Source organism: Ochotona princeps, chromosome 24 (assembly GCF_030435755.1).
Source record: "Ochotona princeps isolate mOchPri1 chromosome 24, mOchPri1.hap1, whole genome shotgun sequence".
Lineage (NCBI taxonomy): Eukaryota > Metazoa > Chordata > Mammalia > Lagomorpha > Ochotonidae > Ochotona > Ochotona princeps.
In genome coordinates this window covers 5,751,755-5,773,326 of record NC_080855.1, presented here as the reverse complement: position 1 = coordinate 5,773,326, position 21,572 = coordinate 5,751,755, and the positions used below count along the sequence as shown (strand labels likewise).

At 50.2% G+C, this 21,572-nt stretch overlaps 1 protein-coding gene across 1 annotated transcript in view; it reads left to right on the top strand.

Moving 5' to 3' along the window:
- SDK1 (sidekick cell adhesion molecule 1) overlaps nt 1-21,572 on the top strand; it is an 880,998-nt gene that overhangs the window by 387,029 nt on the left and 472,397 nt on the right. The window lies entirely within an intron of this gene.

Genomic DNA, 21,572 nt, shown 5'->3' with positions numbered 1-21,572 from the left:
ACAGATTTAGTAGCTGTTGCTGTTTCCTTGAGAGCTGCGTGGATTGTCAGTGTTTGATACTCTTTGCTCTGATGAAAATTCAGTCATTGCTGCCTAGCTCTCGTTACCCTGCCAAGGTGGGTCTGTTTCCTGGGGTCGAATGGCCCACCCGCCTGTGACACGCTGGCCGCCTGGGACCAGTTGGCTGTCACCCCAGGTCCTTGCCTGACCAGCATCTGAGATCATTGCCCAGTGCGGAAATAAAGATTTTAAAGGAGAGCACTGCCCAGTGCATCATGGACTGCTGTGCATTTAGGCTAAAAGTCAAGTACACATGTTGCCAAATGGTTGCGTTCAGATAAGAAATTCATGCAAGAAAAAGCCTCTTGTTTCATTTCTCTTTTTTCCAAATATGTGTGAGAAAGTTTGCTCAGTGGGTTTCAAAAGAAATTGTGAATGTCAGTGCAGATCCTAAGTTTGAGGTCTCCGTCCCCGTGTGTGTTCACATGAACTTGTTCATTCTTCTGCCTTGGGATTTGAACCTGTTCATCTGCGACTGTTCTTCAGCTTGTTTCCATTTCATTTATTGACAACCAAAACAAGAACAGCAATTTGTGTAAGAGCCATATTCTAAAATTCTAGTAAAAATACCGGTTATCTTAGGCAATGGGGTACCTGCTGCCCCTTCTCTGTGTTTTACTCCAAGTGACGCTCACAATCTCCTTTGTATTGATTCCAGCTGTGACAGATGCCGCCTCAGTTGGAGTGAAATAATGATGGAAGATCAATTTCTCATTATGTTAGTAGACCATTCTGCCAAAAACGGCAGCTAAGGGGATTCTTGCCTGAATGTTGGGGAAGACTTGAGTGTTGAGCACAGAAGGCCCAATGCGGTCCCGGGGGCGGGAGGCTCTCTCTTCAACTAGTGCTTTCAGTGGGTGTCATGGAAGCAGAATCCGTGGTAACTAATAAGTGTGTATTAATTCAGATGTTAGCCTATGACCTAGCTATGGCCTTAGTCAACTCTTAATCAAGAAGTAAGAAAGGATATAGAGTGAAATTGCTGTTAATCTCAGAAGCTTTTTCTAAAAACTCAAAAATTCGAGCTGAAGACTTATGATAAGCCAGTCAAGTATAGATGCCCTATCAGATAAGTGATCTGCTTCTGACTGTCAAGCAAGCCCAGTAAAATGACTGGTGGTATCACTTTCTTTTTAAAGATGAGACACAAAGTTGATTATGTTTTTCAAGGTCCTTCAGCCTCGTGTCTTTCACACCGTCATCACCCCACGTACAGTAACGGTGTGCTGTGCGAGGCGCCGTGAATCAGTAGACACGGTCTTCTCCACAAGCTTACACAGCATTCAGACATAGACACGTTGTCTTCACCTCTGACCAGTCCAGTGTGCTGCTGAAGCTGGAAGGGGCTTTCAGCATTGCTGCCACTCACACAGTGGGCACACGGAAGGGGCTTTCTGCATTGCTGCCACTCACACAGTGGGCATACGGAAGGGGCTTTCCGCATTGCTGCCACTCACACAGTGGGCACACGGAAGTCCGGTGCCAATGAACCTGCGTCATGTGGTAGAGATACCCCATCTCCTTCCTCTGTCCCCCAACTTTTGCCATTATTTCATGAATTTAAAGTGTGAGCTTAAGTTTACAACTAAACGATTTCCACCCATTTTGAAGGGAACTAGTAAGTCTCATGCCTCCCAGCTTGAAGAATTAGTACAAGAGCCCATTAATAATCTCCACAGCAGCTATTATTCGTTGAGTACCTACTTTAAACGTGTCTTCTCTAATTCTCACACCTGCCTCAGAGACAGGTGTAACTAGCTAGGCTTGCAGCTCCCATGTTGAATGGCTAACCCAAGGGCACACAGCTTGTGAACGACAGAGCTCAGACCCAACCCTGGTGTGCTTCACACTTAATCTCATCATCTTGTCTGTATTGGGCCAGTTCTTCTGATCTCTGTTTGCTGAACGTGTTTTTTGTTTGTTTGTTTGCTTTTGGCTTTTAACTTCTTGTTCCTGAAGGCATTTCAGTCTTTTTCTCCTTTCCTGGAAAACCAGGTTTCAATTTGAACTAGAATTGATTAACTTGCGTTTGCGTAGAGATCGTAGGAAGTTTTGGATCCCGATGCTTTGAGGGAGTCAATAGGATTTAGATTAGGTGAAGGATATGAGAATGAGAGAATCCATGGACACCTTTAAGCCTTGGGGCCTGGCGGATTGGTAGGACTGAGTTACTGTTTCTGGGAAACAGGCAGTTGTGAGAAGGTTCTGTGTAGATGTGTGGAGGATACAGGGAGTGGTGTCTGCCACTTGTTTTTGGGCACATTAACTTTGAGATGCTTGTTAGATTGCCAAGAAAAGTCAGTGACAAGGTGCTTGTAGATAAACAGACTCAGTATCACCAAAGACATCTAGGTTAGACCTGGAGTTAATTGGTTTACTAATGGTAGCGAAAGATTTATACCGGCGTGCCAGTGTACAGCCAGTAGGTCAAACCCTAGAGCCACGTCAGTTAAGCAGGCCTTGCTTGCAAAGCACACAGGCGATTTTGGTTGTCTTAAACGTGGATGGAGTTTATCAGAGTGCACAGAGAACCACTGCAATCTACCAGTAGTGAGGCCTTAGCAATAGCCAGGGCTGCTTCTGAGGCCTGAAAGTCAGGGGCCAGATCAGTCCTGTGACAGTCCCCCCAAGAATCCAAGCCCAGTTCCTGAAAGCTTTGATTACTTGGCAGAAGGGACTAAGATTTTGGAAGCAATAAGGAGCTAATACGAGTGGGCAAATGGGCAGAAGGGCCAGGCCACTGTAGACCGGTATGGGGGGGATGTGCCGTGGGATATCCCGTGACACCCGGCGGTCCTCGCAGCCTCTGACCTTCATGTCCCATTCCAGTACGTGACCTTGGCATTCCAGTGTTGGGACCCTGATTCTGCCAAGCATTACCTGCTTCTCTCTCCTGTGGCAGAAGCCAAGAGTTGCCTCTCCTGTGTATGTAGCTGGGGTGGGTGGATTTGTTTTGATCACTGCCTAGCGCAAACTCTTGAACTTTTAAAAATAGTACTTTCTGGGGTTTGCGATTTTAATCAAAACTCTGAATGAAAAGGGAGAGAGAGACAAAAAACCCTTTCTTTGGTATTCTGTTGTTTGTTGAAGTAATTGTCCCACTCTTAGGTGCTGGCCTTACCCCATACATCTTTATTTTGATCATGCTGTCTGCCTCATGGTGGATAGCCCTGCAATGGGAGAGTGAATGAATGTAAAGCAAAGTCATATATATATGAACCTCCTGACACAATGGGAGAGGAAGAGCTGTCCATGTGTACGAATCTTGGAAGGGCAAAGTATTTTGAAAAGATTGAATATGAGTTCTTTGTAGAATTTTGAATGCAAAGTTATGGGTTTTATTTATCTGAGATGAAAGAGACGCATGCTTATTTCTCTGATTTTCTAAATCCAGTTAATTTGCTATCTGTGCATTTCAAAGATAAGGACAGCTTTGCCTTATAAATAATGTCTAATTTGATACTAAAACCCATCTGTGCTATTTGGGTTTAGATACATGTTCTTTGTTTGCTTCCATTCCTCAAATTAGGCAATGTGAACACTGAAGCTGTGGAGTGTCTCCCCTTTGCAGGAAGTGGCTTGAGTCCGTAGCAGTGCAGCGGAGTCAGCCGGCCCGGTGACCTGCTGTTCCCGGGACGTGGGGGTGAGCCGGCCCGGTGACCTGCTGTTCCCGGGACGTGGGGGTGAGCCGGCCCGGTGACCTGCTGTTCCCGGGACGTGGGGGTGAGCCGGCTCCGTGAGCTGCCCTTCCCGGGAGTGGGGGTGAGCCGGCCCGGTGACCTGCTGTTCCCGGGAGTGGGGGTGAGCCGGCCCGGTGACCTGCTGTTCCCGGGACGTGGGGGTGAGCCGGCTCCGTGAGCTGCCCTTCCCGGGACACGGGGGTGAGCCGGCTCCGTGAGCTGCCCTTCCCGGGACGTGGGGGTGAGCCGGCCCGATGACCTGCCGTTCCCGGGACGTGGGGGTGAGCCGGCCCCGTGAGCTGCCCTTCCCGGGACATGGGGGTGAGCCGGCCCCGTGAGCTGCCCTTCCCGGGACACGGGGGTGAGCCGGCCCCGCGTGCTGCGGTAGCTGGGCTTGCGTGCAGGTGCTCCCTGCTCACAGTGCCTCCTGGAGCCTGCCCGACAGGAATGTGTGAGCACCAGAGCTCTCACACATGTTTTCCCGGAAACTCGAGGCGTGTGAATTAAGTGTTTCAAAGCTCCAGTCTGTTCTGTGGGAGGTGCCTTGCCGGTAATGTTCTGGGCTGGGAAGCAGCGGTAGTGAAAGCGGCCGGTGATTCCAAAGTGGTCTGGTTCGTAACTATCCGTGTCTAAATGCTTGAACATCCATTAACTTACAACCATTTCATGCCAGTTTTATGCCTTATAACAGTTTATAACTTACAACCATTTCAAGACAACTTTTTAAAAAATTAACACTTACATTGAAAGTTACAACTTAATGCATGGATGAAGTAGGTATTTTTGTAATGATATTTTGATAGTTAGCTAAGCTTTCAAAATAACATGCTTTTAAATTTTGGTAACTTCTAGGCATGTCTATACCTGTAAACTGAACCGTGCTTAGAGAAAGCAGAGATGCTGAGGACACAGGTTCAAGACTTGCTTCTGCAGTAACTCTAACCTTGGACCCACGGCGTTTCCCCATTTGCCTCTGTTTTCTCTCATCAAAGATGAGATGCCTCTTGGTGTTGACATTCAGTGGTGCTGTCATGGAAGGGCAGTGCCCTCGGCCAGTTTTGCCGTCTCTACTTTTCTGCCTTTCCTCACATGGTTGGTGATGGAGACGGGGCAGAGGCATGCCAAGCACTGTAGTCCCTCAGGGAAGCAGCGTGGCAGAAAGCGTAGTGAGGCAGGGGGCTGCTGGCTGGGCACTGCCGGGGTAGGGTGATGGGAGCAGTCACCCCAGAGACGTGCACTGTGCTCGGGCACAGGAGGTGGTTACACTCCCGACCGAGAAAGTCCCCTCCTGCGCGTGACGCCCTTGGTGTTGCCTTGCCTTCCCACTGACCTCATTTCTAGTGCTGTAGAATAGTGCACCTGCCTGGAACTGCACATCAGACAGTCACCGAATGTGGGATAGCCTGTGTCTAGCTTCATTCATTCTGCATCGTTAGAGCTAACAGTAATGAACACTCTTCCCGTTAACTGTTTAATGCAATGGTTCATGTTATGGCCTCCTCACTGCTGGTGCTTGAAAGCCGAGAGCTAGGCAGCTGCAGAGTGCGCGTGCTGTCTGATTACGGAGTTGATACATTTCCCACTGGATGCACGGCTTGCTGTATTTGGTTTATTTTGTAAAATGTGTTTATTTATTTGAAAGAATCCTTCTTCTCTCTCTCTGTCAGAGAGAAAGAGATCTTCCGACCTGTTGGTCCACACCCTAAACGCTGCCATGCTGTGAGCTGGAGCAGCTTAGGCCAGCACTGCATCCAGATTGCTCGTGTGACTGGCAGGAATCCAGGCACCTGGCCGTCTTCTGTTGCCTCCCAAGCACGTTGCAGAGAGCTGCGTGGGAAGCGGAGCAGCCGGGACTTGAGTGAGAAGGGTGCCGCAGGCGGCAGCATAGCCCTGTGAGCCGCAGGGCCAAACTCGGGGTACACCACTTTCCTGGGGTCCCGGCATGGATCCGGAGGGTGAATGTTTTGAGACAGAACAATCAGATGTAAAAGCGGGAAAAAACTTGTGCAGTTTTCTCAATAAAAGACCAGAGACTCGGCGTGGTTGGAGTGAGCCCTGTGAGGAGGGGTCGGCAGGCTGGTAGAGAAGAGGCCCAAGGCAGTTCTAGTCTCACATCTGGACAGAGGTCTGGACTTCCCCCGTACAGTGAGAAGCCTTTGGAACATGTTTTCTTACCTCCCCAGCCCCCTGCCAAGTACTAAAAACTGTCTGTTAATTATGATAAAAAAAATACAGCTAATATAAGATGTACCCTTTTAAACATTTTAAGTGTCCAGTTCACTGACATTAAGTACCTTCACATCGTTGTATAAGTGTTCGTCTTGACAACCAGTGCTCTGTGCCCCTTAGGTAAAAGCATGAGACCTGTTCAAATTGGCTTTCTTCCACCTAGCCTTTGTCTCTGGCACCTCTGAATTTTCCCACATATCCATGGTTGGTTTCTTGCTACTGTTGAGCAGTATTCCTTGCTGTGGATCTATTTCCATTTGGTGTGGTTGTTCACCTGTTGAAACACATCTGGATTGCTTACAGCTTTTGACTCTTAAAAAGTTAAGCTGCTATAAAAATCCCTGTGCTGGCGTTGGCGTGAAAGGCAAGCTTCATTTCCCTGGTAAATGCCCAGGTGTGCAGTGACTGGGCCGGTGCAGGGTTGCACGCTTGGTTTTTCTAGAAAAGGAAAGGCCACGCTGCTGTAGTTAGAGCTTGTTCCGCTGCACGTGCCCGCCCATCCACACGGCGTGAAGCCGCTGGCTCCTGCGCCTCTCCACCAGCAGCTGGTATTGTCACTACTTCTTACTTTATCCATCCCGAGAGGTATGTCATGATATAGCTTTGGGATTTAATTTTTGTTTACCTGATGTTTAATAATGCTGAACATTTCCTAATGACCCAATTTTTAAAAGAACCAAATGGAACATTCTTTCAATGAAAAAAAAATATTCCTAGTAAAATTGTATTTTCAGTTAAAAAGTCACTCGAGTGAATGGAAGAGCAAAGAGTATGTTGCTATAGTGGGAATGATTGTTCTGGGAGACCCAAGGAGGTCACCCCAAAGTAGCACAGCCTGTTCCGGGAGACCCAAGGGGATCACCCCGATACAGCACAGCCTGTTCTGGGAGACACATGGAGGCCACCCCAATACATCGCAGCATGTTCTGGGAGATACATGGAGGCCACCCCAATACATCGCAGCATGTTCTGGGAGACCCACTGAGGCCACCCCGATACAGCGCAGCCTGTTCTGGGAGATACATGGAGGCCACCCCAATATAGCATAGCCATAAAATGATGGCATACGTGGAGGAAAGACCTGGTGAGTGCTGAAGGAGTAATTGATGAGTGGCTGAAGAAGTACTTTGGAGAGCATGGCCAGGAGATAATGCGTGGACGTCTTTGCCATGCTCATTCCTAAGATGGTGAGTCCTTGAGGTCCAGTGGCAGAAGCTCCTAGTAGGATACATAGAAATAGGCCAATCTCACTGGAGTTAGGTGGTTTTTATTTTATCTCTCTGGTACCTAGGGAGCCTGAGCATCTTTTCACACGTCTGTTAGCCATTTGAAGCTGTTCTTTTGAAAGATGTCTGTCCATTTCCTTTGCCCATTTTTTCACAGGGTTGTTGTTTTTATTGTCCCTGGGTTTCTGAAGCTCTTTGTAAATCCTGGATATTAGTCCTCTATTACTTGTGTGGTGTGCAAAAATTTTCTCCCATTCTGTTGGTTGCTTCTTCACTTTGTTAATTGTTTCCTTTGCTGTACAGAAGCTTTTTCGTTTGATGTAGTCCCATTTGTTCATTTTAGCTTTGATTGCCTTTGCTTTTGGCATCTTTTCTAAGAAGTCTTTCCCTGTTCCTGTATCTTGGAGATGCTTTCTATCTTGATGTTGTTGTTGTTGTTGTGGCTATTGTGGTTCATACCAGTTGTTCACCTTGATTCTTGGCTTCTCATCTATGAAGATGCATAGTGATGGAGTGCTGGGGTCTACAATACAACATGCATCCCTGCTTCCCTACAAAAGATGGACTCCCAGTGAAACTGTTGGACATGTGTAGACGATGGGATGCTGGGCTGTCTGACACTGTCTGGACCAGCAATGTCAGGGCACACTTCAATAACAGACTGATGGAGCTGTGACTCCTTATGAAGGACTGTACTATCATAGCAACATGGGGGAAATTTGTCAGGGGCTGGGAGTTTGGGGGGAATCCCAGTCTATATGAAATTGTACCCCAAAATTAAAAAATTCAAAATAAAAAATATAGCAAAAAAATGAGAGAGAGAGAGCAAGCATATGAAAGGAGCCAAGTGGCTGATGAAAGTGGCGTGAGCTGAGAGCAGGAGAAGCTGTGAGGACCGGCTTCAGAGGTCTGTAGGCTTACAGCCCCTGTGGCTGGTGGATCTAAGTCAAGAATGTTGTCCGCTCTATCAGCCTTCTAATCCCATACGTGGAACTTCTGCTGCCATTGAGGCACGTCAGTCTGGAAGTGGCAGATTTAAATGTTTAGGGATGAAGTTGGACCACTAGGGAATCAGTATGGGCAGCAGTGGGTGCGTCAGCACGGATCTGATTCAGGCCGTTGCGGCTGGACTGAGCAGTGCCACGTGGCTCCCCGGCCTCTGTGAGGTCATCGTGCGGGTCACACCTCGTCCTGTGCTCAGTTCTTCTTCTTCACTCCTCCTGCCCCTGTGGCCATAAACACAGAAATATACTCTTGTTTCCTGAGAACCGGGCTTATACTTGAGGTATTTAAATCTAGACCTTCCAAGCGTGGGCTGAATTGACATGGGACACAAGGCGTCAGCAGTGAGGAGGGTGATGCCGAGAGCACACGCTGGAAGCATGCATCCGTATGTGAGGCCAGCCTGGCGGCAGCAGAGGCAGAAGCTGTGGTCTGCAGTAACAGGGTGCCTATGGGTGGAGTGCTAACTCAGCCTCTGACAAAGGGTGGTACGGAAGAGCACAAGGGCTGTGGGGGAGTGGGGCCTTGGGAGGAAGAGGATGAAGAATGATGTGGTACCTCCCCTCTTGCAGCTCTGGGTGGGCCTCCTGGAGCTGCCCTTGGTCTGTGCGTGTCCAGGGCTAGCAGCTTGGACATGTCTCGGGTGCTATCTGTCCTGCTGCTCCTCGGGCTTGTTTACGAAGTGAGGAGATGTTCTCCTGCTCCTGGAGTTGCCCTGATTTCACTGATTTGCCAACTGATGTTCAGTAAAGTGAGAGCGGCGCATGCTGTGTGCAGTCCTGCCTCCTATGGTTCCGCCCAGAGGCGCAGCTGAGAGGAGCTCTGTAGTGCTGGCCCTGTGTGCGGCTGTCTTTTGTGCCTTGGAGCTGCTGCGGGAGGGGACAGGAACCTGGTAGGTAGTACACCTAAGCTGCGGAGGCAGCTCTCTGCCCTGCTGTGTCCTGGCCCCACAGGCTCTCCTCCACGTGCTGACCAGTCAGCTAGAAACCCCCTGGTGTCTCCGCCTCCAGCGGACGTGGCCGAGAGGGAGTTGTGCTGGGTTCCCGTCATCCTGGGGCGCCTGCGTGTCCATGTTCTGTTGCTGTAGGCAACAGTACAGACCGCTAAGTTTCTCTGGAACTGTACTTGAAAACACAGCCACGCTGTGAGAGCACCCGGTTGGTGTTGAGGTTCTTGTTTCCTTCAGACTGTCAAGCAAGGTGAAGAAGCGTTCCCTTACAAACAGCATTAGAGCACGGGCCGTGGCTGGCAGGATGCAGATAGCTACGCCTGAAGCCTGCACGTTCACACGGTGCAGCCAAGCTTGGTGAAGGTTCTGGAAGCACCCTCTCCCAGCAGCGTGTGTTCCTCATCTGTAGGTGGCTGACAGCGCTCCCGACAGAACAGGTGCCTCGCAGAGAGGGCTGGCTGCACTGCCCCCAGAGGGAGTGGGACCTTAGGAGTACTTGGCTCCATTTGAGTTGGCACTGTAGTGTTTAATGACAAGAGTTTAATATTCTGGGTGCTGATTTTTCATTTGGAATGAAACACCACTTCATTTTACAGGAGCAGATCTATTGACAATCATGCATTTCTTTACAAATATTAGCCTATTATACATCTTAAGTCAGTTGCACATAATTGCATTTCGCCAACTCTACATAATACTTTAATTAAAACTAAGATAATTAAAGTACAGTTTTAATGAACAGTAAATTCTGAAGTTGCCAAGCCTGGGATGTGTTCATTGAATCATACCTTCCTCACTTGCACTTCTGAGACTCGTTTCCCCTTGGCGGGATGAGACGGCAGGAGTCCTGGCCCAGAGGAGCTACAGTTTGCTGTGTCTGCTGCCGGCCAGGAGATGCCTTTACGGTCAGCCGTCTGAACACTTTGCACACAGTTGGCTATTGGCTACTAACAGTAATCCCTTAAGACAAAGAGATTTTCTTTGTCTCACAGTCCTGGGCCAAGCGGAACAGTGAATGTTTGTGGAATGAATGGATGAGTATCCCTTGAATGAGCAAGTCAAGAACAGCGCGTGGCTCATCCTGGGGACGTGGTGTGGGAGCAAGCGTACTGGACTGAGTTACATAATCCTCACCTACGATCCTTGGATGCCGCTGTCAGCCTCGACCCTGGGGAGTGATGTGACTTGGGCAAGGCAGTGGCCTGTTTGCAGTACAGCTGGGACCCTGGGTAGCTTGGAGGGAGCTCGTGGAAGCCGCCCGGCCAGTCTGTTGGAATCAAGGCTGGGAACATTTATTTGGGGAATAAAATTACAGGTGTGAAAATGACTTTCACCTGTAAAGTAAACATTGTACTGGCGATGTTATTATCATCCCCACCTCTGCTCATTATAGCCTCTAATTATGTACATGATCAAGCATTAGAATTCATAGTCGATGGAGCCTTGACTCATTTGGAACTTCGTATCTTTGATAGTTTTTGCATAATGAATGTTCCGGCCTTTGTTAATGGCACCCTTTAGTATGGAATGTGTGAGATATAGCCTTGTCTTCTCCTTCCCTTCTCTCCAGGAACAGTGTCCTTGGGAGACTCAGGCCAACCTCAATACACTCCTTGCACCAGGCACCTGGTGTTCACTGCAGTCAGGGGGCAGTGACTTTCATGAACTTCTCACCCGGGTTATCATGGTTGGGGCCCCTGTCCCCCACACGCAGCTCCCATGTTGACTCACTCATTTTTCCATGGAGGTTGTGCTGGGGTCATCTGTGGAAGTCAGCTGTTGTACCTCCATTTTCCTCATTCGGCAGCTGTGTTCTGGCCGTGGCTAAGGGGATCTAGCAGCATGAAAAGTGGCGGCAACTATGATGCTGTTCGAGTTATGACCCAGACGTGGACATGGCCCCACAGAGCACCTTCTGGTGACAACAGAGACATGAGCTCTATGTCCCTGGAGAGCCAAGAGTCAGTGGGTCCAGCCTGCACGTGTGCTTTGGGGGTGCTGTGGCAAGGCACGCTTTGTCTCACTTATTCAACAATCTTGGACGTCAGAGGTGTGCTTCCCTAGAAGAGACAAGGGCAAAAGCTGCTTTCTCACGCTGGAGAAGGGGAGGGAACTATGCTCAGAGCTCAGGAGAGACACCAGGTATGTGTGATCCAGCCGGGGCTCTGCAGCCTAGAGCTGGTGCTGTGAGGAGGCAGTGGGGCTGTGAGCAGAGGAGCTTCCACGTGAGCTGCAAGGCTGGTGCCCCGGCAGGGAAGATTTGGAGGGGCTTGCTGCGAGTCAGGTGTCCTCTTTGTTCTTTGTCCTGCTTTGTTCTCGGGAAGCAGCCCCACTTCCTGGAGACTCTGAGGAGGTTGAGCTCGCATGTCTGTGGAATGGAGCTGGCTGCACTGGGAGGAGCTCCCGGGAGCTGGCGAGTGACGTGTGGCCCCTGCAGAGGCTGGAGAAGGCTGAGCTTGCCTCCTCTGTCCACAGGCTGCTCTCAGTTGGGATGGCATGCCAGCAGGAAAGTGGAGGAAGGCTCGTCCCACTGACCTTGTGTCTGGCTGCGTGAGGGGAAAGTGGCTACGTGAGTTACAGTCGAATAGGAAGCGTGGCATGGCTGTGGATGGGTTGCCACACCTGAGTGATGACTCGCTGGTCACTTTGTGACCGTTGACCATTAGCTGGTTTCACCTTGTGTGGCAGAGGGGCCTGTGCCCGTCCTCTGGCTCCACGCACCCGCATGTCTGAGTTCAGTGAGACTTGACTTTGTGAAGTGAGGTGGTTATCAACGTGGCTTCCCTTCCCACAGGACCATTATTTTCACATGTGTGGTCAACTGCCAAGCACCCATACGTGCCTTCTGTGGATTGTGAAGTGGCAGCACATGGGCAGCACATGCATGTGAGGGCTACATCTCTGCTGTAGTCACTTCTGACCAAGCCCAGTTAGAGCTCGTTGCCAGAGGACTTATGCCAGGTGATGCTCGCTGAGGTCATCACAGAGCCAGCCTGCCGCTCAGCACTGGGCAAGGTCATCGCAGAGCCTCGCAGAGCCAGCCTGCCTCTCAGCACTGGGCAAGGTCATCACAGAGCCAGCCTGCCACTCAGCACTGGGCAAGGTCATCGCAGAGCCTCGCAGAGCCAGCCTGCCGCTCAGCACTGGGCTAGGTCATCACAGAGCCTCGCAGAGCCAGCCTGCCGCTCAGTGCTGGGAAAGGCTTGAGTAAATCCATGTGTGAATGAGTTGTGTGTCCACTGGCTCAGTGCCCAGCTAGTAGGCTGTGCGCCCCCATTGTCTTCATGCTTTCAAGTAACAGTCTTACTGAGATGTAATCCACTTACTGTGAAGTCCGCCATTCTAAAGCATGAAACGTGGCGGTTTTAGCGTGTTTGCAGGGGTGTGTAACTGTTCCCACTGTCTGGCTGACCATTTTCTTTCTTTCGTTTTTTAAAAGCCTTTATTTTATGGCATAGTTTAACACGCGTGGGGTTTCCCTTGCCCCATGGTTCTCCCCTCCAGTGTTTCAGTAGGCGCCTTGCGTGTACCCTCCACTCCGTCACACTGCATTGAGCTGTCTCCACCAGCGTAGGTTATCTCATTTCACTGTGAGCCGGGAGACCTTTTTCACAGCCTCACAGGCACACCTGCTGCCCATGTGAAGTCACTCCCTGTTCTGCCACAGTCCCATGCGGCTTTCCATCTCTGAATTTGTGCATTCTGAACATGTAACACAAACTACTCATACTGTATGTGGCCTCTCGATACTTTGTTTAGCTTTTACTCAGTTGTCATTTTCTTTATTGAGGTCAACATGGCCAGGTCTTATGCAACATTATCTTTGGGGATTGGTTTGGATTTTGTCCAAGGACAAGGACAGCTCTAAACCAGGGGATGCCAAGCTCTGATGCGCTGTGAGAAAAGCTGGCTGCCTTGTGAAGATGGAGTGGTAGGGAGAGAAGTGGAAGACCAGAGAGCATTTAGGAATCGTTGCATATGTCCCAGCGAGAGGTGCCAGCAGGCTGGACTAAGGGCAGGAGAAAGAGAGAAAAGTAACAAAATGGAGCTGTAGGGTAGAAGAGGAACCGCAGGGCAGTGAATCAGAGGGTGGTGTAACTCTGCTGGTTTCTGCTTTGAGTGGGGGCTTTGTGTTTACTGGGATGGTTTTACTTCTGGATTCAGAATGGGTTTGGGCAAGTTAAGTCTGCGATGCTTGTGAAAGAGCTGGTTGGGAAGATCAGCTAGGCGTTTGCATAAACTCAACTCTGGGTTTAAAGAAGACACGAGAGAACAATCAAAAAGGAGTAATTAAAAATCCCTGCAGCGGGCAAGCTCTCTTGAGTGGCCATTGAGGAGAGGAGCACCAGGGTCTGGCTAGGTGGAGAGAGAAGAGGCTCACAAGAGTATATGAGGGTGGGCATCCACCAGGAAAGCCTGGTCCAAGCCATGGGGTCACCAGGAAGAGTTCCTCACCTCACTCCAACCCGTGAGCAGTTTGAGTCGGTGGGATTGGCATCCTAGTTATAAACAGAGGTGGGCCGAGTGGAAAGAGGGTGGGAACCCGTGAGAAGGAGAGAGGGGAATGTGAGGACAGAGCGCGGGGAAAGCCTGTCTTCACAATGTGTCACCTTCCACCAGAACCTGTCCCTGAGGTCTTGGTTCCCCAGCCTGATGGGGGAGAGCTGTGAGTTACAGGCCCTTGGGACGCCGTGACCCTGGAGCGGCAACCCGACAGCTCAGTTGGATGCTTCATGGTTTAGTGCTTGGGCTTCATCATTGCTGATGGGACTGCGTGTTTTTACCTTGCAAGTTTATAAACGAGGGGGTATCTTTAGAACTAATTTATCTTTGGGAACATGGATCTCTCCTTCAGTCTGGATTTACTGTTAGATGAGGTGAATTACTACACCTGGAAGATAGATTATGCACTTCGGGGGTCTGTTTTTTATAGTCAGCGTCTGTGGTTTCATTCTTTAAAACTGTTGTGAGAACGACGTATGCTGAGTCATCTTTGGTGTTTGGGAGTCACCTGCACAGCCTGCCCGTGAGCGCGGCATTTCATCACCTGCCTTTCGGACAGTCAGCGGCGACACGTTCCTGCCTGTCTAGAAATCTTGCTGTCCGTTTCTCTGTGTTTTATTGAGTGTTCTCTCTGAAAATGTGTGTCATGCCAAGGTCTTGGAAGAACGAATTCACTAGCAATAGTAGTTATCAACTTTTTAAAAACAGTAAGTGGATATGGACAGAAAAACCACAGTCTGGTTTGAAACTGCTCTGTAAGGGTCACCATTACTGAAGTGAACTTGCGTTTTATTGAAGAATTTTGTCCATGGAAATGAATGCATAACAGTACTCATGTTAATTAAAGTTGGAGAGAACGGGGCAGTCTGCCGCTGGCTTGTCTCTGATCCTTGGTTGTGATTGGAATGTCTGGTTATCTCTGTCTAGCCTTCATCTGATACACTTTCTGTGAATTTAAATAAACTATAAATGCCCTGGATACAATTTAGTTATTTCTTTGATCTAATGATGAAATAAGGAATTGTGGCAATCATAGAATTTTTGAAAAGCCTCCACTGATTAGAAAGAAAAAGTGTTTCTACGTTTTTAGTGAAAGACGCCCTTGGATAAGCAGTCTCCATTATTTTACCATTCTTCATAATGTCTTTAGAGATGGATGCTAGATAGCATTTGAAAAGTGACAATATGAGACGGTGGCTAACAGTGTGAACTCAGAAACTGGGTTATCTAGGATCAGAGCTAGGCTGTGGTAGTGTGACAGTGGTGTGGCTTGAACTAAGGATCTGACTTCTGTGCCCACTGCTGTGCCCTTCTCATGGCTGTCATGCGCTTGTGCCTGCTTGTGGGATGTGCTGGGGGCACCTGTTTAAGCACCCGGAAACCCAGAGTGCTTGCACTCGGCCCTGTGTCACAGGAGCATCATCACAACCAGTGTTGGTCTTTACTGTTCACCCTGTGACAGTAGTCACCCTGTCCATGTGTTCAGCTGCCCACACAATCAACCATGGTCTAAAAATATAAGATGGAAGATTACAAAAATAAATAATTCATATGGTTTTTTAAAAAAGATTGAATTGTATTGAAAGTCAGAGTTAACACTGACCTGTCTTCTACCTGCTGGTTCACTCCCCAGATGTCTGCAACAGCTGGTGTTGGGTCAGGCTGAAGCCAGGTGCCAGGAGTGCCATCCAGGTTTCCCATATGGGTCTCAGGGGTCCAGGTACTTGGACCATCTGCTGCTGTTTTCCCAGGACATTAACAGGAGCTGAATTGCAAATGGATCAGCCAGGATGTAAACACGTGCCTATAGAGCACGCAGCATTACACAACATCAGCCTCCTCACGTTTCCAATTGAGCATCTTTCTGAGTAGTGGGATGAAGTCTCATGCCAGCTCATCATGTGCTGCCACCTTTGCCAGTTGTCCCCATCCCGTTCATGCTCCCTTCCACGGGTCACCTAGCTCAGAGCAGCCTTTTTGCTGCGCAGCACTCGTGTTCAGCTGATGCATGAGAACAGTGAGGCAGAGGAATGATGGGCAAGAAGCAGGCAGAGCAGAACCCTCTGGGGTGTCAGGAACATGGAGCCATCCAGCGCTGTCCGTGGGGCACCCCCGGCCTCTGGGGTGTCAGGAACATGGAGCCGTCCAGCGCTGTCCGTGGGGCACCCCCGGCCTCTGGGGTGTCAGGAACATGGAGCCGTCCAGCGCTGTCCGTGGGGCACCCCCGGCCTCTGGGGTGTCAGGAACATGGAGCCGTCCAGCGCTGTCCGTGGGGCACCCCCGGCCTCTGGGGTGTCAGGAACATGGAGCCGTCCAGCGCTGTCCGTGGGGCACCCCCGGCCTCTGGGGTGTCAGGAACATGGAGCCGTCCAGCGCTGTCCGTGGGGCACCCCCGGCCTCTGGGGGTGTCAGGAACATGGAGCCGTCCAGCGCTGTCCGTGGGGCACCCCCGGCCTCTGGGGTGTCAGGAACATGGAGCCGTCCAGCGCTGTCCGTGGGGCACCCACGGCCTCTGGGAGTGCAGCGTCCAGCACTGTCCGTGGGTTCTGGCACCCACGGCCTCTGGGAGTGTAGTGTCCAGCGCTGTCCGTGGATTCGGGCACCCACGGCCTCTGGGAGTGTAGTGTCCAGCGCTGTCCGTGGATTTGGGCACCCACAGCCTCTGGGAGTGCAGCGTCCAGTGCTGTCCGTGTTTCCACTGGGTGCCTTGCAGCTTATTCACTGTGGCTAATGGGGGTACTTTTTGCGTGTTTCAGATAGAGACACTGTCAGTAGCTGAGGTTTTTCTCTTGCTGTTCGCCCCCTCAAGAAAATCTTACAAAGCATGATTGCATTTTGTATGTCTGATTATTTCCATAGCATCTGGAGTTGTGAAAATTATTCCTTTTCTCCTTTGTGTGAATGCCAGTCCAGGTTCTTAATAGCAATAGATAAAAGGGAGCTGATGAAGCAGTGTTGAAATGGACCCTGTGGGTGTATTGTTGGTGCACTGCACGGGCTGTAGCACTGTAGGCTGTGGAAAGCCATCCTCGCCTGGGAGCACCAGAGGGTTCGGAGCTTGGCGGAAGAGGCTGTCTCCTCGCCCCCTTTGCCTGCCTTAACGTTAATCCTCAGGTTAGTCAGTGTTTACAACTCTCCCAGGTTGCATTTTCCCATTTCAAGGCCCTATTTCAGCAAGACAGGGAGTGTACCGGGAGTCTTGTTGGGGTCTAAGAGGAGGTGGTGCAGGGCTCCTGCCGCAGGGGTCGGGAGCGCACAGCCTCGGGTGTGAGCAGGGGACAGGAGCGCACAGCCTGGGGTGTGAGCAGGGGTCAGGAGCGCACAGCCTGGGGTGTGAGCAGGGGTCGGGAGAGCACAGCCTGGGGTGTGAGCAGGGGTCAGGAGCGCACAGCCTTGGGTGTGAGCAGGGGTCGGGAACGCACAGCCTGGGGTGTGAGCAGGGGTCGGGAGCGCACAGCCTGGGGTGTGAGCAGGGGTCGGGAGAACACAGCCTGGGGTGTGAGCAGGGGTCGGGAGGGCACAGCCTGGGGTGTGAGCAATGGTCGGGAGCGCACAGCCTGGGGTGTGAGCAGGGGTCGGGAGAACACAGCCTCGGGTGTGAGCAGGGGTCGGGAGAACACAGCCTGGGGTGTGAGCAGGGGTCGGGAGGGCACAGCCTGGGGTGTGAGCAATGGTCGGGAGCGCACAGCCTGGGGTGTGAGCAGGGGTCAGGAGCGCACAGCCTGGGGTGTGAGCAGGGGTCGGGAACGCACAGCCTGGGGTGTGAGCAGGGGTCGGGAGGGCACAGCCTGGGGTGTGAGCAGGGGTCGGGAGCGCACAGCCTGGGGTGTGAGCAGGGGTCGGGAGAGCACAGCCTGGGGTGTGAGCAGGGGTCGGGAGCGCACAGCCTCGGGTGTGAGCAGGGGTCAGGAGCGCACAGCCTCGGGTGTGTAGCAGCTGTGTAACGTGGAGTGTGTCAGAGGTATCATCGTGCATGCGTTTATGGCAGGATACACCAGTTAGCAAGTACAGTTTATTTCACTTTGGATTTTGAAGAGATGTGTAATTAGATTATTTTGTTTCTTTCTCTGTCTTGCTCTATTACCATATTAAGAGCCTTCAAGCCTCATCCATGTTTGTAGTGAGTAAAATGGTGTTGCTTACTCGGAGAGAGAGACTTCCAACAATCATGATGAAGCATGCCGCATCAGAGGAAGGAGCACCCATGTTTTTGGTCTTCACATTCCGGTTGTTTTAGTGACTCACACAGAAGCTAAAGCTGATTTTATCAGAAGTGTTTTTTCCCTTGGATTTTTAACTAAGTCAGATGTTGGGGAAGTAGGGTTTATACTGTGACACATCCTGTCAGTGTGTTGCTTGTCCTCACGGTTTGCTTTCTATGAGCTCATTTGACGAACTGAGGGATTTGTTCAATGCCATGTTGGATAAGATGGGAACAGAAAGGGAAGGGTTGGAGCCTGTGGCTTGGCAGTGTGTGAGTGCCACGCACAAGGTGACCAGAGTGACCATCGAGGACCCATTTGCCCCTGACTGTCCCTGTTTCAGCACTGAAAGTCCCTCGGACTCTGGGAAACTCAAAACAGTTGGCCACTCTGCTTGTTTGCAGCTGCTATGGACATAAAACTTGACCTATTATATATCTTTCCCTTACTAGTTACAGAGGTTTTACATCTGAAAGAAAATATGCAAATTGAAAAAATAAATCTAAGATTGGTTAACCGCCCTATAAAAGCTAAACAAAGCAGAATTTTTTCATGAATAGAATGGAATTTATTTTTAACGCATTTTCTTACTAATGTACCCTTGTCACTCTAGAGGGATCTTGATATTGCTTCCATATATGCTAGGCTTTGAGAAAACTCAGCGTCTGCACCAGCACTCGTTTGATTCACACGTCCTTTGACACACATCCTTTGTTCAGTGCTTGTTAAGACATACCTGTTGAAATTAGCTTGGTGAGCATCTACCGATTTGCCAACAGGGAGGCATTTTCTTTTGTTCTGGGTGTGACACTTGACAAACACACACATGCCTCGAAGGGCGGATAAAGTAGGGACCAGATCAGAGGGTGTGCAGGAGCCGGCTCACTGGGGAAGCCTCAGTCACAGGACTGTTAGAAGAAAGAACCACCCCGCTGTTAATTGCCCACACAGCTCAGGGCAGCTCTGGCTAACGGCCATTGTGTTGTAAAGCAGTGTAATGAAAAAATCAAATGTGATACTCTGATCTCATATGGATATTTTCCTTTGAACATCTCAGAGCCTTTTCTGTTGTGCTGATAAACCCGAACCCAGTCACGGTGCATCCTTTGGTATCCTTGGAAGCCGGCTGAGTTCCCACGGCGTGGCAGCCTGCTCGTGGCTCTCAGGTAAAGGGGCAGCGCCTCCACGAGACACAAAGTGTGACTCTCCTAGCTTCATGTTTTAAAGCAGAGTCTGCCGTGGTCAGAAGGTGTGGATATGACACACATCACAATGGAGGGACGACCCCTCTGACTTGGGAAGGTTCTCTTGGCTAACTCAGAGATCCTTGAGCCTATAAGAAGTTGGAGTTGTAAGTAAATGATGTTAGTCTGTAAGGCAGAATGAACTTTCTCTGACTGCTGTGTTTCTTGTGGAGGTAGGTCCCACTGCAGAGCCACGGTGTGCTTCCGAAACATGCCATGGGGGTCCTCCCTGTGCCCCGCCTCGTGCCCCTCACTGCACGTGACCACGAGTAGCCGGACCTGTGGGAACACTCAGCACATTCTGCAGGTGCTTGTTCATTTAGAGAACAGCTCACGTGGATCTCTCTCAGTTAGCACATGAGTAATTCCGCGTTCTTCTTGTTCCTCTCCCTGCTGTCTCAAGCAGTTCGGGTTCGTGCGCGGACGAGGCCTTGTGTTTGCCCATGTCTTATATACGAGGCAGCCTCCACACATGTTGGTGCTCGAAAAACCGTCCTTGGTTGAATGGAGCTTTGCTCTGTGTCTCTGAAGCTAATTCACATTCTCTGTGTGTTTATGCGGGTCTGTCTACTTCTCACGCAGACAGCGAGAGCTCATGTTTTGTGAGGATGGCACCCATTGGCCCCACGCTCCGCGACTCTCCTTCCTGTAGGAGGGCCTGGCATTCTGTAGCCTGTGTCTAGAAGCAGCCTAGGACGCAGCGGGTTCACGTGTGTTCTGTGCTGTGTCTCCTTCAGTCCTTTATTGACAGATTGAGATGGCGTTTAAGGGAGGAAGTTGTTTCCTTACTTGAGTTCATGTGTGTAGGGGCCGAGGAGCCTGAAGCACTTCCTGTCTTGCAGTTGAATCTTTCATAGACTCACGCTTGGGTCCTTGTCGGTCACAGAGCAGCCTCTTAATCCACTTCCCACTACCTTGGTTTGGGCCAGGGTGTGCTCAGCTTTGTTTCCGGAAGACAGCTTTTAGACAGTTCCAGAAGACCGCGTTTCCATCCTTGTTTTTTGCTCTGCCCCAGACACGTCAGACACAGGGATGTTAGTACTAGCCCAACCCACCGCACCACATAGCTTGGGAACCTTGCGCTTGTTTCCTGTGTTCAGGATGGAGGCCAAGCTCTGGTCCCCTGACCACGCACTGCTGGCCTGTCTGGCCTACCTCTCTAAAGGGGTGATGCGCCGATCTGCTGTGACTCAGCTGCTCCAGACTCCAGTCCTAGGACTGCAATGCCATCTACCTGACTGGTTTTTACTTTAATCTTCAGATTTCACCATTTTGTGGAGAACTATTTTTGTGGCAAATGTTCTACCATTTATGGGGAACTCATCTGAGACACTGCACAATCCAGCCCTGGTGAGATGCTGTGTGGTCCAGTAGCTTCCATCCTGTCCTCTGGCATGCGAGGAGTCTGCCACCTGCCAGTACGGCTTGTGTGTTGGTTCTGATGTAGCGTGAACTCTTGCAGGACAGCCTCAACTAGGCCCGGGCCCTAAAACGGTAGATGTGGGGAGCATAGCAGGCATTCAGCATTGTGTGGGTTAATGGATCAATGCCTGACACGTATTGCTTAAAGTGCATTTGTGGAAATTTTATTTTATTTATTATTTTTTAAATTTTATTTTTGATGATTTTTACAAAGTTGATTAGGCTGTGAAGGGTCCAGGGCTAGAGCAAAGGGAGTGAGACCATTGTTTCCACATTATCGTTTTTCCTTTCTGTATCTGGGGGGTAAGGGAAGATAAAGAGAGAAGCCCCACCCAGCCTCCCACCCATCCCAGGTCCCCGATGTGGGGGATGCTCTGAGGGTCCTGCTCAAGTGTTTTTTCTAGGTCAACAGTTCTGTATTGCTGCCAGTCTCACTGCTCCAAGCACGATGAAATCTCTTCAGAATCCATTGGCTGACATAGTCCACCTTAGAGTCTCTGTTTGCCCACACATTCACCATAAATGCTTGGCTGGGGTAGTTGATCAGTGCCGGAGACCAGCTCCACCCGAGTTCGGAACTCACGAAGGGTGCGTGGATGAGGCGCGAAGAGAGAAAGAAAGAGACGGACCACTAGGATTCCTTGATCATTGTGGACCATGCGACAAGGCTGTCCGCTTTATTTATACAGAACCAGTCAAACTCTGGCTCAGACTTTTTACGTCATGGTCAAGTGGGTGTTTCTAAGGAAAATTCTGCCATTTGTTTTACCTAAGGCAGGAATTCTTCAGCTTGTTTTACCTAAGGCAGGATGTTATCCATCCTGGTGCCATGGTTAGGAAGTTCTCAGTAACAGATTCCTACTACAATCCTTATTCTACAACTAGTCTTGAATCAGTTAAGGGAGGAAAGACATCACAGATGGAAGGACATGAAGATCAAAGAAAGAGGGAAAGAATAGATTCCTACTGCACCTGGGGACGGAACACCCTTGATTAGCATATGGTCAGTGGGGGAGGAGGACCCTGAGCATAGGTTCCTGCTGTACCCTTGATTA